Genomic DNA, 17,847 nt, shown 5'->3' with positions numbered 1-17,847 from the left:
AAAATTAAAAAAAAGAAGGCATCTTTGTTTTCCACAGCTATTGACTATAAAGAAAAAAATCCAAAACATTGGCATGAATCTTATTTCACAATCTTATTAATCCTTTATATGTGATATTTTACTGCTTGGGGCACAAAAAGAGTCTGTGGTGGTTTTAATATAGAGCTGTGCAAATTTTGATGTTATTCCTTGAAAGGCAGGGGGTCTGTGGTCCCCTCTTTGAAAGTGGATGGGCTTGTTGATGCTTTGCCTAATGGTGTGGAAGTGACTCTGTGGGACTTCCGAGGCCAGATCCTAAAAAGTCAGGTGGCTTCTACCTTGTTCTCTTAGAGCTCTGAGCCCCACACAAGAAGTGTGACTTCCTTGAGGCTGCCATGCTGTGAAGGCCCCAAGCCTCGTGAAGAGACCACACGGAAACGTGCCAAAAAGGAAGCCTCGCTCAGCTCAGCCTCTGAGTGTCATCCCAGCCCAAGCACCAGCCCTATGGGCCGTCAGACGATTCCAGCCCTTGGCCATTGAAGTGCTCTCAGCTGAGGCCCAGACAAGACGGATCGGCTCTGGCCTATCCAGATTCCCGTACGACAGCACGCATGAGGGTAATACAAATGGTTATCGAATTAGGCCACTAAGTTGTGGGGCGTTTTGCTATGCAGCAGTAAATTGCTGAGGGCACCGTGGACGGAACTCCAGTTGAACGTTCCGCAGATGAGGCCACCAATAGAACGAATGGGCTGGTGACTCTCCTTGACGACCCCGAAGGCCCACTTAAAGAAGCTAGCTTTGTTAACGGAATCCAGGTCCGTGTGCCACAAGGAAAGAATCCGGGTTCTTCCTAAAGTTTTTTAGAATTGGATGTGACTTTTAACTTGTCGAGCATTCCTAAATTATTTGTGGGCGCCTGTCCAATTTTTCCAACTACATTGCAAGTGCCTGAAAGCTGAGGGATGTCTTCTGTTTCCTTTGTTCTCTAATCTTCTTACAGCAACTAAAACAAAACGTGGCTTCCCAGGGGGCTTTGCTGAGTGTCACCTGACTGACCTGGCTCCTTCCGGAGTAAATGGCCTTAAGATGTGGGAAGGTTGCTTTTCAGGTTGGGCTTCTATGCCCACTGCTGGGTTTTTTTTGTTTGTTTGTTTTTAATCTTCCCAGTTTCATATAAACAAAAAAGAATGTTTCCTCAAAGAACCTTGTTTTTTATAAGAACAGAGATTTTCAAGAGAAGGTCGTGAATAAATGCGAACCTTTTGCCCATATAGGAAAAGGGGAATGGGAAAAGGACAGGGTTGGCAGCCGGGAGACCCGAGTTGAATCAGGTTTCTTGCACTTAACCGCTTCTGCAATCTCATCAAGTAGTGACGTCTTGGAGGCTTGTTTCCTTGTCTAAACAATTCAGATAGGGGCGCCTGGGTGGCCCAGTGGGTGAAGCGTCTGACTCTTGGTTTCAGCTCAGGTCATGACCTCACCGTTCCTGAGTTCGAGCCCCAAGTGGGGCAGCGCGGAGCCTGCTTGGGATCGTGTCTCTCCCTCTGTCTGCCCCGCCCCTGCTTGTGTTCTCTCTCTCTCTCTCAATAAATAAATAAACTTAAAAAAATTCAGATGATAATTCATCTTGGAGTGGTTCTAGAGTTCAAAGAAAGTGATATAGGTAAAAAGGCTTTTCAAATTGAAATCGCTATGCAAATAAAAGTAAAGCATTATTATTATCTTTTGTATAGATTTGCATAAATTACATCTTCTCTGGGCCTCCGTGAAATGGGGATAATAATAGTTATTACCTCCTGCCAGGATTACGGCAATACCCTCCTAACCGGTCTTCCTATTTCTATTTTTGCACTCTTAAAAGACATTCTTCACACAGCAGCTGGGCAATCTTTTTAATATGCAAATTAGGCCATGTGCCTCTCCTGTTTAAAATCCTCCAATGGCTTCATATTGCTCTGAAAATAAAATCCAGGGGCGTCTGGGTGGCTCAGTCGGTTGAGCGGCCGACTTCGGCTCAGGTCACGATCTCCAGGTTCGTGGGTTTGAGCCCCGCGTCGGGCTCTGTGCTGACAGCCCAGAGCCTGGAGCCCGCTTCGGATTCTGGGTCTCCCTCTCTCTCTGCCCCTCCCCTGCTCACACTCTGTCTCTCAAAAATAAATAAACATTAAAATACAATTCCGTATCACCGTATCGGAGTCTACAAGGCCCTGCACTATCTGCCCCTTGCCTACAGCTCTGACCTTGGCTCATCTCCCTCCACTACAAACTCCCTGTGTTCTAGCCACACGGCCTTCTCTAGGTTCTTCTAAGCTCTTCACAATCCCAGGACATTTGCACTTACGTGGCTTATGGTTCTGGTCTCCGTTTGCGTGCCAGCCCCTGGCAGAGGTCTTCTCTGACCACTCTTCCTGAAGTGGTCCTCAACTCGTTATTCACATCACCCAATTCTAATGTATGGGCGGTGCTAATTATTTTCTGAAGTGATATCGTTTCGGGTTAACTTAGGCGTTCTCGGTCTCCCGCCACTAAAACGCAAGTGGCCGGAGAGCGGGGGCCTTGAATGCCCAGCATCGCACCTGACTCGCGCTTGGCCTCAATAAATAGCTGTTGAGGAACGGGTGAGTAAATGAGAATTTCCGAGCCCCCTCCACCCGCCCCCGCCATGGCCTAGAAAGTTCACATCTGCTTATTGTTCTGTGGAGAAAACCCCTCGGGAGAAGGGAGTGTGGCGATGATTGCCTGAGATAGCGTTATCTGAACCAGATGTGAGAGCTTCCGGCCTAAACGCCACCCCCACGCTCTGTGGCAGGACCGCTCTCGTTGGCCGGGAGCACCCTTATCAGTGATCACGGCATCTAGCAGAAGTTTTTCAGCAACGCCCGAGCCTTCTCGGGGCTTCGGTGGCGATGGCCAATTTGCCACCGGCTTGTGAGTGGAACATGTGGCCGACTTAACGTTCTGGCTTCTGCCCAAGGCCAGAATTTCTTGCCCTTGTTCTAGCGCAGCGTACCCCTCAGAGTAATCTCTCCCGTGGATTTTTCCATGACATCCTTACAGTGGGGACAGGGCCCTGCTCCTCAGGACTTTGCTCGCCAAGGAGAAAATGGGTCAGAGAGGGAAGCGAATGTGCGTGGAGGGAGCGGGAGACTTTAATACTCACACCCACCTGTAACTTCGGATACTCGTCAGCCTACACAGCTCAGGTGTCCAAAAACACATGGCCCGGAGCAGGGGTAATGCTACTTATCCGGGGGCCTGGTTCCCTTGTACAAAACCCTCGAGTATTGTCCTCAATCTCATGAAGCAGGTGGGGGAGGTGAAGGGCTAGCGTGTCCCTTTAAGGACATAACTCAGAAATTGCTCTCCATTGGGGCACCTGGGTGGCTCAGTCGGTTAAGCTTCCGATTTTAGCTCATGATCTCAGGGTCCGTGAGTTCGAGCCCCGCGTCAGCTCAGAGCCTGGAGCCTGCTTCGGATTCTGTGTCTCCCTCTCTTGCTCTCTCTGCCCCTCCCCTGCTCGCGCTCTGTCTCTGTCTCAAAAATAAATAAACGTTAAAAAAAAAAAACATTTTTAAAAAAAGAAATGGCTCTATATCCTCTCTGTTCTCATCCCTTTCGTGCAAACGTTATCAAAGGGCCGTACGTCATTGCAAGGAAGGTAGAGAAATGCCATCTCTAGATCGAGGGCTCTGAGCCCTGACAATGCCCAGGGGACTCCATCATCAAGAGAAGGGCATGACTGTCGAAGGTCGATTACAGTCCCTACCGCACTCTCAGACGGTAGCTGCCCAGCCTTACAACGCCAAACTTCGAAGTCCCTGGTGCTGTTTTCAAACATACAGAGACTTTCATGAGTCAAGAAACCAAAGAAAAAGATAGGAGCGGCTTTTAGAAAACAGAGACAGTCAAGGTTTTTCGATGAAACTTCTCAAGACCACACAATACTTTTAAATACATATATATTTTCCTACCATGACAATTTCATTTCTCACTGCAATCCAGTCCATGCACAGGACCACAACCTTTTAAAAGGTTATCCTTTTTGGATTGAATTCTTACATTTTGGATTTTAGTCCCGAGGCATTTCTTTCTTTCTTTTTTTTTTTTTCTGTTTTTTTGTTAAGATAGAATGTTTGAACAAGCGCCATTTGGCAGTTTCTAAAGCAGAGAAATAAAAATCTCTCTTACGTAACCATATTTTGGGATTTCTCCGGTTAACTCAAGAGCCGCCGCGTTGTTATGAATGTTTGAGGCACGGGGATGGGCGTGAGAGCGTGTGGCTCATGTTATGCAAACCCTCCCTACTAAGAATTTCTGAACAAAAGCCCCATCATTCTAAGAAACAACCGGGCATCATTTCAAACAGGAGGTCTCGCTGTTTCATTTAGCAGATGGGAGGGTGGCACGAAATGCCGGGAGCGTGCATCTGCATATGCCATGCCGTGTGCCATGCCCCATGTAAACCGCAGTCTGCTCACACTTGGGGTGCTTTGCCCTCCCCTTTTTGGGGCCTCGGTTTCTGACTCTGTGCAATAAGGTTAGTAGCAACCAGTCCGGATGGCATAAACAGCTGCTGCTTGCATGACCTGGCAGAGCTCATTTTTCACCTTCGTAGTAGTGAGGGGAGGTCAGGCTGCATCAGAGGCTGCCGGACTGTACTTTGGGGGTCCCCAGAGTTCCGTGGAGGTCCCCCAGTTCTGTCTGGTTAGCTGCGGGTCTGGGCCGGGGGGGGGGGGGGGGGAGGATGGGGGCTCGAGCTTCACCTGAAACGGTTTGGCTTGTTGCCTCCTTAAGATCGTTTCCAATTCTGAAATTACGAGAGTCAGAAGGGTCAAGGAGGTGAGCCCGGCAAAGGTGATGTCTGCCGACATCAGACAGCTCTGAAGTTCTCAAGGTGAGCAGGGAAAGTAACAGGCTGGGGACGGAGGGTGTGGGTGATGTGTGGATGGGAAGGTGGTGTCCTACAAGGAGCCAGGGGAGAGCAAATCATACGAGGCGGCCCTCCGGGCTCGTTTGAGAAGACACGGGCCCGGCATTAGAAGAACCTAGCCGGTCTTCCATGTGCCATGTGATCCCCAGTGAGCAGCTCGCTCCCTCAGTCTGGATTTCTCCCTCTGTGAGAGTTGAAGTCTGGAGACAGGGCTACTAGACGAGTCTGTCATACCCTATGCAGAGTTCTGAAATCCCCGAAACCAAGCCTTTCTCCATTTAGCACAAACTCATTTGGTGGTGAAATCTGACCTGAGCAAACTTGAGGTTTTATATATATATATATATACACACACACACACACACGTATGTATATATATATGCATGTGTATATATATATATACACATGCATATATATATACACGTATATATATGTACGTATATATGTACATATGTGTGTGTATATATATACGTACATATATATGTGTATATATATGTACGTATATATGTACATATGTGTGTGTATATATACGTACATATATATACGTGTATATATATGTACGTATATATGTACATACGTATATATTTGTATATGTACATATATATACGTGTATATATATATGTACGTATATATGTACATACGTATATATTTGTATACGTATATATATACGTACATATATATATATACGTACGTATATATGTACGTACGTATATATATATATATATATATATATTCTTTCTTTACTCCTCTTAATGCAAATACGTATCTCTATTGAGGTATCCAGCTGCTTATGTACGCTGTTCTGTTTCATTTCAGAAATGTTTGATGATGGGAGCTATTGCAGCCCTCTGGGTGTGTTAGATAGTATGTGGTATATACATCCATATTCTTTTTAAAGCCTGAGGAATTCTGAAGTCCAAATGCATCTGTCCCCAGTAGTTAGGAAAAGGGACTACGTGCCTGGGACACTTCCCGATCTTCCCTTTACGATCACGTGGGCCCCTAGCCAGAGTGCATTTTGTGACCTGTGACCCTTCACTGGCACAAAGGGCGGCCCTCCCCGGGCCTGCCGTGGTCGCTGTACCACGGCGAGTACCACAGACTGCACGGTTTAAGCCATAGAATTTTCTGGAAGCGCAAGTCTGAGATCAAGGCATTGGCAGGGCTGGTTCCTCCTGAGGCCTGTCCTCGCCGTGCGGATGGCCGCCTTCTCCCTGCATCCTCGCATGGTCTTCCTCCTGTGGGTCTTTGTCCGATTTGTCTCTTTTTATACGGACCAAGTCAGATCAGAGCCCACCTTCATGATCTCGTTTAACCTTGGTCACCGTTTTAAAGGCCCCCAGCTTCAAGGGCACCCGGGTGGTTCAGTCGGTTAAGCGTCTGACTCTTGGTTCCAGCTCAGGTCATGGTCTCACTGCTAGTGGGTATGAGCCCCGAATCAGGCTCTGTGCTGATGGTGTGGAACCTGCTTGGGATTCTCTCCCTCCCTCTCTCTCTCCTCTCTGCCCCTCCCCTGCTCATGCTTTTTCTCAAAAATAAACAAATAAACTTAAAAAAAAATGTATTAAAGGCCCTTGCTTCAAATATTGTCACGTTCTGAGGTCCTGGGGTGAGGACTTCGACTTAGGAATTTGGGACGCGGGGGACACGACTCGGCCCGTCACGGTCACCCTTTAGGCCATCTCAGCAGCCAGTGTGCTCCTGGCCTGTGTCTGAATCTGTGACTTTCCCCATTTCACGCGTAAAAACACACCCGAATCCGAGACTGAATTATAAACAGAGATGGGGATGCCCGCGTGGCCTGTCCCCCCTTCTCCTCACCCTACTTGTGCGATTGACCTGCCAGCGAGCTTCTGGACGTTTGCAGTGTCTCATCAGAAGAACTGGCTCCCGGTGAGAGAAGTTCTAGTAAATAATTAGAAGCACATCTGTTGACTCTGTGAAACTGTAGCCTGGGCCCCCTGCCAGGCCAGCGTGAAACTGGAGGCCAATAATCCAACACCCACATGGCGTTTCCCTTTGTCCATCCTGCCTTGGGTCAGGGGAGGGAGAGGGGAGAGGAGGGGAGCTCCGTCCCTGTTGCCCCGGCAGCCTGTTGGAGGCCGCTTACCCTGTCCCGCACCTTCAATGAAGGCACAGCTGGGAAGGGGCCGACCACATGGAGGGTGCTGTCGCTCCCCGGACAGACCATCCGTCTCCATTTATTGTCTCATGTTTTCTGACGGGGCCACGGGGGGTAGGGGAGGGCTCACCAGCAGGGACAGGCTCCAAGGGTTTCTGTAATAAATAAGGCAAGAGTGGAGGCTGTCCGTCGACAACTATCTATTGACCTCCTGCGGCCACAGGGCCCTGGGCCGTACTCCGGAGGAGATACTCTGTGGCACTCACTGTTCATCATGACGAACACCGAGATGGGGGAGGCCCTCGAGAAGTCCTTCCCTCACCTCCATCCAGGATGGGCGACGAGGCAAAACCACATCACATGGTGGCTCCTTTCTTGGGCCTTCCGGGGGCTTCAGCTGTGCTGGGGCAGAAACCATGACTGATGAGTCACTTTAACATGTGTCTGGGGGCCTGGCACGGACCCTGGTTTGCCACAGCTATGCAAGAAACGAGCCAGCGCTTGTCAGCTGGCAGACGCCCCCTCTGCCTCTAAACCAGCCTTCGAGTCAGCAGATATTTCAAATGCTATACCCTCTCTTGGGGGCATGGGGCTTGTTAACAGCATCAAAATGCCCTGCTGGGGGGGGCGGGGGGTCACAGCCAGAGCTCTTCGCGGGATCTCGGGCATGAGCATGAGGAATACTTTTCCCCCTGTCAGGGTTTTGCAGGCCCCGAGACACTATCACAGGCACTTAGATTGTTTTTCTTCCTAAGGTGTGGACTTCAGCGGTGCATTAGGGGAAGAAAGGATCTCTCAGCCCTGAGATAATTGCACACCGCCAGCTGCTTTCGGGGTGGCCGAGAGAGATAAGGAAGGCCTGGGGGAGAACAAGTCGCCTTCCCTTCACCTCGGCCACCCACCGCCCGAATCGCGGCTTCTGGTTCCCCGAGGGCGATGCACTTTCCAGACAAAGGAAGGTGCTCTGTGAACGGACAGCTGGATACTCTTGGCTGCTCTGTGTCCTCACCCAGCCACCCTGGGAAAGTGAGCAGCTGTGGGGTTGTTGAAGACAAGCTCGGGAGGAAAGAAGAGCAACTTTCTGCCTTCGGAGAGTTTGGAGCCAGGGATGGAAAACTCGTGGCAGGTTTCAAGCTCTCGTCCCAAGGATCCAGCAGGAGACAGGGGAACTTAGCAGCCCTGAAGCAGCACCACCCTGCCTTGTTGGGGCTCCTCTGGTTTCCTTAGTGCTGGGGGTACAGTCTCCAGGCCCCAGCTCCTGGGCAGCACGGCCACTGTCCTTCAGGTTGCTTTGTTGACTGGGATACCTCCTGTCTTCTCTTTGTCTGCGGGGACTTCCTCATCCTGGGGAATAAGCACCACTGTCAGCTTCCCTGGGAGGACACCGGCTCTTCCCCCGGGGTTTCCAGGGAGCGGGAGTCAACCGTATAGACGGGAGGCATGCGTGGCAGGATAAGAGGGAGGCTTGTGGCTGGGACCCAGACCCCACACCAGACAACTGGGCTTAAAGGGGAACTCCACAGTGTCCCAGCAGCGGCCCCACCCTGTATTGTCCCAGCGTCCCTTGGGACATAGACCACCTCCGCAGTCCCTCAACCATTGCACAAAGCGGCCACTCGGGGACGCCTCTCGGGACTCATTTTCCTACTCAGGTCCTTACCATCCTGCCCGCCTTGCTTTATAATTCAAAGTCCAGCAGTCAACCCTAAACCAGGAAGTGCACATTCCATCCAACGGTTCTCACTCCAGCGATTGCTGATTAGTTTCCTGAGCTTTGGCCAAGCCCCAGATCTCACCTGCAGAAGTACGAGCAGCTCGTCCTAACTCAACGGAGATCATACAGGCAAAACTACTTCTTGACTATAAAAATCCCTGGTCAGGTGTAACGTCAGAAGACCAACGTTAGCTCTCACTGCGGTCTCCCTAGCCTAACTCAGAAGTTGGGGAAAGCGTGAAAAGTCAAGTGAGTTGTAAATCTCCCAAGAGGCATAATTCAGATAAGAAACAAAGGGCAGACAAATTTCCCTGTCCTCAGGAACTTAAAATCTCAATAAGGACATTAGACACAAACAGAGGAAAGATTTCCAGGAATGCCTGCGAAGCGTGGGTGGAGACAGCAGGCTACGACATACCCAGAGGAAAAGAGGACATTTAGAACCCAAGTGGTCAGCCGCGCTACCTGACGGAGGTTGGTGTTTGAAAGGGACCTTGAAGCATGAGACATCAGTGCCCAGAAGTCCCTATTTCTTTTAACTCTTAACTCTTAAGGTCCCAACACGTTTCCCATTTTTTGCGGGGGTGGATTCCGTTTCTTAGGCCAAAGCCCAAAGTATAAAACCACAAATTGATGTTTTAGGGGCATACACTTATGCTACTTGAAATTTATTAATCCCAGGGGCGCCTGGGTGGCTCAGTCGGTTAAGTGGCCAACTTCGGCTCAGGTCATGATCTCGCGGTTCGAGCCCCACGTAGGGCTCTGTGCTGACAGCTCAGAGCCTGGAGCCTGTTTCAGATTCTGTGTCTCCCTCTCTCTCTCTCTCTCTGACCCTCCCCCATTCATGCTCTCTCTCTGTCTCAAAAATAAATAAACGTTAAAAAAATTTTTTTTTAAATTTATTAATTCCAGATTCAATCGGCAAGTATCGTTAGGATCATTTTATTTAACAAACAGTTCAGAAATACTAAAAAAAAAAAAAAAAAAAAGAAGTCCAGAAATGCTAATTACAGCCCCACCAACTGATATATTACTATATATTGTTTTTAGTTTCAGAATATTGAGAAAGTTTTAAAGTTTGTTTTTGACAGAGAGAGAGAGAGCGCGCGCGCGCGCGCGCGCGCGCGCGCAAGTGGGGGAGGGGCAGAGAAAGAGGGAGACACAGAATCCAAAGCAGCCTCCAGGCTCTGAGCTGTCAGCACAGAGCCTGACACAGGGCTCGAACTTGTGAACCGTGAGATCATGACCTGGGCCGAAGTCAGATACCCAACCAACTGAGCCACCCAGGCACCCCTCATTTTTAAATAATTTATTTTGCAGCTTCAGAGTGTTCTTTCATCAAATTCATGTAGATTGGAGGTTGGTAGAATTTTTGTAAAATTCTGAACAGTAAATAATTTGGGATTTCTGGGCCATCCGACCTCTGTTACAACCACTTTGCTCTGCTCTGTATCTCAAAAGCAGCTATAGGCCACGTGTAAATATTTATCGACATGGAAATTTTCATTTCACATAATTTTCACATCACAAGATAGTATTCTTCTTTTGATTTTTTTCCAGTCATTTAGAAAAGGAAAAACCCTCTTAGCTGATGAGCCATACAAAATGGGTGATTTGGCCTGCTGTCTGCTAACCTCTGATGTAGATACTCAAGAGAATAATAGAACATTTTTGTTCCAGAGTTGAATCGCCAATCAAAAAAAAGTTCTAGCTGACTGTTTCAAATCATTAAACTAGTAAATATACAATTTGAGGAAATCAAAGAATATTTTTCCAAGTCTTACGAAAATATTTTTCTAACGATCCTTGAAACGTTTTGAATATTAAACAGCGTCCTTTAAAAAAAAAAGTCTTCGATACCCCAATACCCATCTCTGGGAAATATTTAAGCAACGTTTTAAAAGAGTCGAATTTATTTAATTTTGCAGATTGAGTTCAGACTTTTCTTTGTTTCCTCATTGCCAACAATTTTCTGCAGTTGGAATCATCATAATGTTGTAACCCTCATGGCCTGAACTGAATTTTTTCCATTTCTTAAAAATATCAGCAAAACATGCAAACTAGAGCAACCACGTTATATCTGGCAGTGTTTAGCTGCGTAGAGTTTCTACATCAGTAAAAACAACACAGTTTATGTATATACGTATACACACACATATACACATATAATATATATGTGATTTTGTGTCTCATTTAAATATTCAGTATCATATCCTCTCTAGAGATAAACTTCAAACTTCATTAAGAAAAGTCAAGTTTTAGGGGCGCCTGGGTGGCTCAGTCGGTTGAGCGTCCGACTTCAGCTCAGGTCATGATCTCGAGGTCCGTGAGTTCGAGCCCCGTGTCGGGCTCTGGGCTGATGGCTCAGAGCCTGGAGCCTGCTTCCGATTCTGTGTCTCCCTCTCTCTCTGCCTCTCCCCCGTTCATGCTCTGTCTCTCTCTGTCTCAAAAATAAATAAATGTTTAAAAAAAAAAAAAAAGAAAGAAAAGTCAAGTTTTGGAGTGCCTGGGTGGCTTAGTCAGTTAAGTATCTGGCTCTTGATTTCAGCTCAGCCTATGATCTCACGGAGCCTGTTTGGGATTCTCTGTCTCTGCCCCTCCCCTACTCGCTCGTGCACACTCGAGTAGGCTGTCTCAAAATAAACAAGTAAACTTAAAAAAAAAAAAAAAGGCAAGTTCTTATATACCATTACAAATAACTGTTAGTAAAACTGACAACTTCTACATCATCATTCAATACCAGTTTGTTAAAGATCCCAGCAGAGTGTTTATCTACGCAACTTACTTATGTCTGCAACACATTTCACCAAATCAGAGGTGTGTGAAATGTAAGCTAATGCCGTTGTCTTAAGCGCCACCAAGAAAGGAAAAACACTGCCACACAAAGACACAATGCTTTCTTATCTCTTGTAATTTAACTTTATAATTGTTAGTATTCTTTTTAACTTATTCATATTTTCATTTTTTTGAGAGAGAGAGAGAGAGAGAGAGAGCAAGTGAGCGAGGAGCAGAGAGAGAGAGAGAGAGAGAGAGAGAAGTGGGGCTTGTGGGTTTTTTTTTTTACCTGAATTAGGGCTCTAAGCTAACCCGAAGTGAGGTTCACACTCACGGAACTGTGAGCCGAAGTCAGATGCTTAGTGACTGAGCCACCCAGGTGCCTGCTTATTCATATGTTTAAAAAACACATAACACTCTTGCAGAAAACAAAAAGTATAAGTGGAACAAAATTGGTTATGATGACTCAGCCACCCAGGCGCCCGCTTATTCATACATTTAAAAAACACATAACATTCTGTCAGAAAACAAAAAATATAAGTGGAACAAAATTGGTTATGATGACTGAGCCACCCAGACGCCTGCTTATTCATATGTTTAAAAAACACATAACATTCTTTCAGAAAACAAAAAATATAAGTGGAACAAAATTGGCTATGATGTGTATGAAGATTCACAAAGTTAGACCCCTCATTGTGTTTCTTGCAGAACGTTTTCGGAGCTGCCTGGATATGGGCGACTCAGCTCCGAAAAGGATGCTCCTCTCCTGTCCTCGAGACGTGGCAACACTGAGCTTTGTTGTGTAAGGGTGAGCAATGACAACTACCACCAGGCAGCTACCTGGCCCATGGGGATGGTAAAGTGCAAGCCCACTTCACAGGTCTTAAAATGCAGAGAGGACACACAAACCCGAGCCAGTAAAGTACAAGATGGCCATTTGGCTCCTCCTGGCCTGCCACACTGTGGTCACAGATGTCGCTGTGTGTTTTCTAATTTACCTCATGGTGTATTAAAAACCTACCTGAACGAGGGGTGCCTGGGTGACTCAGTCGGTTGGGCTCCCGACTTCAGTTCAGGTTTACGGGTTTACGGGTTCGAGCCCCTCGTCGGGCTCTGTGTTGACAGCTGGGAGCCTGAAGGCTGCTTTGGATTCTGTGTCTCCCTCTCTCTCTGCCCCTCCCCCCTCACGCTCTGTCTTCCTCTCCTTCAAAAATAAGTAACAAAACATCAAAAAAAAAAAAAAAATTAAAAACCTACCTGAACAGAATGGTTTCTTTGTGGCAGTTGTAAATGTGAGGTTTTACCTAAGACAACTCTTGCAAATATAAGTAAAATGAAGAAACCCGGAATGTGGGCACTCTTACCCAGCTGGCTGCACAATGCCCCTGACCTCACACTTTGTCCTCAGCCATCGAGTCAGGGCAAAGCTTCCCGGATCTGTCTCTGGGCTCTGTTACCAGATGGTGGCACGAATCCCGTTTCCCAAAGCCTGTTCGTTTTACACGCTTTATGTCAAGTGTCCCCGTATGAGGAATGGTTTCCTCGCCTATTTTATCACTTCAGTCTCTTACGAGGAATAGAGGTAACTTCTTCTGCACATCCCTATATGTGTATTTTATCTTCTCATTTCATTTGTTTTTATATTTTTTTCAGTAACATTCAACTTGCACTGAAATAAGATGAAAACCATAGTTTCACGTTTATCCTTCTCTATTTTCAGAAGATCTTAATTTGGCAGGAACAGCGTGAGCATACTAAGGGCACGAGAAGATTTTGTCGCAATAAGCGATGAACATTGACAGCGGCTCCTTAGGACATCACCTTCTGAAACTGACTTCACCCTTCACCCTTCCTGACCTCCAGAGTTGTCAGTGTGGGTGGCACGGGGTGAGACACTGATTGGGAGATTGCCATGATGCCATTTTACCGCAGGCGTAGCCGATCTCTTTGCCCGTACCATGAAGTTCTTTTCTTAAGTTTTCATTTTTAACGAGTAGTCAAGTTCTGGTTTTTCTACTTGGCTTAAGGGGGGGGGGGGGGAGGAGAAGCATTTATAGATGAAAAGGTAACACAAAACACATGCAAAACTCACAATAACCACAAAAACCACAGCCACGCCTTAACAGGACCATGTGCCTGGCAGACACATACTACAACGACAATAGCTGACAGTAATCACAGTCATTGCTTCCTGGGCCTTACTACAGGCCAACGCTGCCCGAAGTCTTTGCACGAACCGGCCCAGCTAGCCCTCACAACTACGCTACCTGGTGTCCATTTCACAGGCCAAGAAACCGAGGCAAGAAAGGTGAAGCGAGGTTGCAGAGAAAGGGGATAAAAGCACTGGGACCCACCCAATGACCTGGGCTTGGAGTCCAGGACTCTTGCTGTCCCTGCCACCTTTGTCCAGTGCTACAGACACCTTGAGTAGTTGTCCCAGACAGAGCCTTCCTCACCGTAGGCTCCTGTGGAGTGAGCCCAAGTAAGCATGCAGAGGAGAGAGCTTAACTTAGAAGCTGGCACAGAACTAATCTACTAAGTGTATGTACATTTTGTATATAGCCGGCCTGGGTGTGTGCTCCTTTTCATAATTAAAATACATATTAAATATATATATATATATATATATATATATATATATATATATGTATATGTGTGTATATGTGTGCGTGTAAACCTGTGTGTGTATTTTTTTTTTAAGTTTATTTCTTTTGAGAGAGAACAGGGGGAGGAAGAGAGAATCCCAAGCAGGCTCCACGCCGGTGACTGGTGACTCGGGGCTCGATCTCACAAACCATCATGATTATGACCTGAGCCAAAATCAAGAGTGGGACGAGGGGCGCCTGGGTGGCTCAGTCGGTTGAGCGCCTGACTTCAGCTCAGGTCATGATCTCACGGTTAGTGGGATGGAGCCCCGCATCGGGCTCTGCCCTGACAGCTCGGAGCCTGGAGCCTGCTTCGGATTCTGAGTCTCCTTCTCTCTCTCTGCCCCTCCTCCACTCGCACTCTGTGTCTCTCTCTGTCTCTTGAAAATAAATAAATGTTAAAAAAAAATTTAAAAAAAAGAGTGGGATGATTAACCAACTGAACTGCCCACACGCCCCACCTGTGTGCTATTTATCTGGATCCACACATTCAAATCTAAAGTTCTCTGAAATCAACATTTATAAAATCTGTTTGATGGATACATGAATGTTTGCTGTATTTGTACTTTGCTATCTGGTTGAAATATTTTCTTTAAAGATATCTTATAAAACACGAAATGCAAGGGGCGCGTGGGTGGCTCAATCAGTCGAGCGTCTGACTTCAGCTCAAGTCGTGATCTCGCGGTCCGTGAGTTCGAGCCCCGCGTCAGGCTCTGCGCTGACAGCTCGGAGCCTGGAGCCTGCTTCGGAGTCTGTGTCTCCCTCTCTCTCTGCCCCTCCCCTGCTTGCACTCTGTCTGTCTGTCTCTTTCCCTTAAAAATAAATAAACATTAAAAAAAAAAAAAAAAAGAAATGCAAATCCCATGCTGGCAGGACCTCTGAAACCCTGCAGGGCCTGAGGTCACTCCCCCAAGAGCCCGGGATCCAGATGTGGGGAACAAAGTGGACTGCCTGGAGGCCCCCTTTCCCTGGGCATCTCCCCACATCACTTCCTGGTGAGCTTCTCAACCCCAGGCCCCAGCTCCTGAAAGGCTCTGCCCACTGTGTTTCCTCCTTCCCTCCCGACCATGGTCCTCAACGTGTCCCATGTTTATTTACTCATCCACTGTGCTCTCCTCCGTGACAGGCCCCTGTGAGCCCACGTCCGGCCTGACAGCAGGGACCCCTTACATACAAGCTTAGTGAATAAACCAATAAACGCGAACACAGCTGTCCCATCTTGGGGGCGTTCCTTCAGGTTCTGACAGGGGTCTCTGATTTCCCTTGACTTGCTCCTAAACCTTTGAGAATAGCTCGGCCAAGCTTGTTTTCTCCCCTCATGGTAAGAGGCTCTCGCTGAGGAGCGCCTGCTGGAGGTTCCCAGAGGACATGGTGATGTGGCACGGTGAGGTCCCTCCTGTTTGACTGAAGACCTAATTCCACCGGGCTCAGCACCAGGCAGGCGTGTGAACCAGTACTCAAGAGAGCAAGACACCCAGACCCAACCAACAAAGGGCAGGGCCTCAGCAGGGCAGTGATAAGGCCAGTGAAAGTGCTTAGAAAAGATAAGAAGGAAGCTTGTCACTTAAGGGACAAATAGTATCACGGTAGTGAACACATTCATGCCAAGAAGACAGAAGTTACAAAGAGCAGGGTTATGAAAGTGAATGTGGCCAAATGATTCTCAAGGCACCGGGAGAGTAGAAATAGGGTGACCAGGGGGGTCACCTGAGTACAGTGGAGGCCAGGCTAGGAGTGGTCTGTTCTAGATCGTTGAGACTCTAATACCTTAACATTTGAAAAGCACAAAGTATTTCCATGTTGCCTTATTTAATCCTGGCAGTGACCTTGTGGGGAGCGTCACTGCCCCCATGTTACAGATACTAAGGTCTAGACAAGCTAAGCTCAAATTCACATGAATCTGAATGGAAGATAAGTATTTTAACTCCAGGACCACTAGAGAAACGTTCCTTCTCCTTTTGGTCTCAAATGACATTTTATAGCCCATCCCTTTCTCCTGTGAAGAGGGAATTCACTTTTGGACTTGGGTTGGGCACAGTCTTGATTCAACACAGTGACAAACTGTGACTCGGGAATCGGAGACTCTCTCAAATCAGAGACTGAAGAGTTGGCTCTGGCTATCGGACAGCTGGGGATGCCAGCCAGGTCGCCATTCAGCCTGAGACGATACTTATGGGAAGGGCAGTCTGCTGAAAGTTTACATGCCCCCGGGTCCCACGGCAAGCAAAAGGTAAGTGTGAGCTGGGACAGAGTGTTTGTACCCCTCACAGTCTCCTCAGCCTTCTCCATCTGTCTGTGCTTGTCTCCCCCCACCCCCACCTTGGGGAGCACTGGCCCCGACAGCGCTCATCCCTGATGGACAGTCAGAGGTCATGGCTCACCACCACATGAACTCTGCCTCTTTGGGGGGTGCCCCTGGTCAAGAGAGGTGCTGTGTATCAATACCGTTTAGTTTGGAAGTAAGGAGCCCTGGGCTGTGAATTCGCAGCCTCCACATGTGTGTACTTGGAAGGCATCTGACCTCCAAGATGTCGAGCTGTGCCTGGACAAAGTTAGTGGAGTCTGGAGGACCTGCCCCCATCATTCTCTCCGGTCCAGGAGAGCCTCAACATTCGCACAAGGAGGAGCTTACAAAGAATGAGGCCATGTTTAAGGAGCCAGTTCAGGTGGGGGCTGATGGCGGCCATCTTTTGCTTCCAGGCCAGAAGACCCTTAAGGTGGCATACGAGGCGGAAGGGAGAAATGATGCCAGTTCTACACAGGCATTCAGAAGGGGGTCTTTTCCTGCAGCCTCTGAAGAGACAGGTGCAAAGACCCCAGGAGTTGGGACGACATCGGAGCTGTTGGGAGTGGTCACGCCTTGACATTTCTGCTGCTCTTGGACTCGGCAAGCATTGCAAGACTTCTCTATGGGATCCCAGTCAAGTGAACACCCTTCAGTTGAAAAATGGGGCAGGAGAATTGGGCTCAACTTCCTTCTTGCCTCATGACCTTTGCCGTGTCATTGTATGGCTTTCTATTTATAAAAAGGTAATTCACGGTGTCTTCTCACTGTCTCCCATGCCTTCACTGGAGGCGAAGGTCTCCCCTCCTCCCCGAGTCGCCCCCTCCCTCACAGACCAGAGACCTCAGGGCGGGCAGAGGTTTCAGCAGACCCTTGCAGGATTTGGGCAGAGGGGTGGGAACCCACACCACTAGCTGGGAAGATTGGGGGTGTTGCACCACGGATCTCTAGTCATACATTTAAACATGTTTGAGGCTCCTTTTGAACAACCAATTTGCTGTCTCTACTCCTCACTGCCTATACCTTCCAAAACTTACCTTCCCCAATTTTAATCTTATGTGAAAAACATACCATTTTAAGACTTTTGGAATCGTCCTCCTTTAATTAAACAAGAGGAATATCTTCCTAGCTATCCACAAATGCAATTCCGGCGATTAATATATTTATATGAATTGTTTGCAAATATTACTCAACATTCAGTCCTTAGAAATCCCTACGTACCTGTTTTTTTTTTTCTTTCTTTCTTTCTTTCTTTCTTTCTTTCTTTCTTTTTTTGTTTCCTACCCACTTTCCTTTTGTTTTCAAACAGAGTTGAAAGTTTCAAGGACTTTTCCACTCTAACTTCTAAATCCCTTTTCCTGCTTATCTTAAGTAGGATTTAGATAATGTGTGGCT

Source organism: Panthera uncia, chromosome D2 (assembly GCF_023721935.1).
Source record: "Panthera uncia isolate 11264 chromosome D2, Puncia_PCG_1.0, whole genome shotgun sequence".
Classification (NCBI taxonomy): domain Eukaryota; kingdom Metazoa; phylum Chordata; class Mammalia; order Carnivora; family Felidae; genus Panthera; species Panthera uncia.
The sequence above is the reverse complement of the archived record's forward strand: the minus strand, read 5'-3'. Positions refer to the sequence as shown.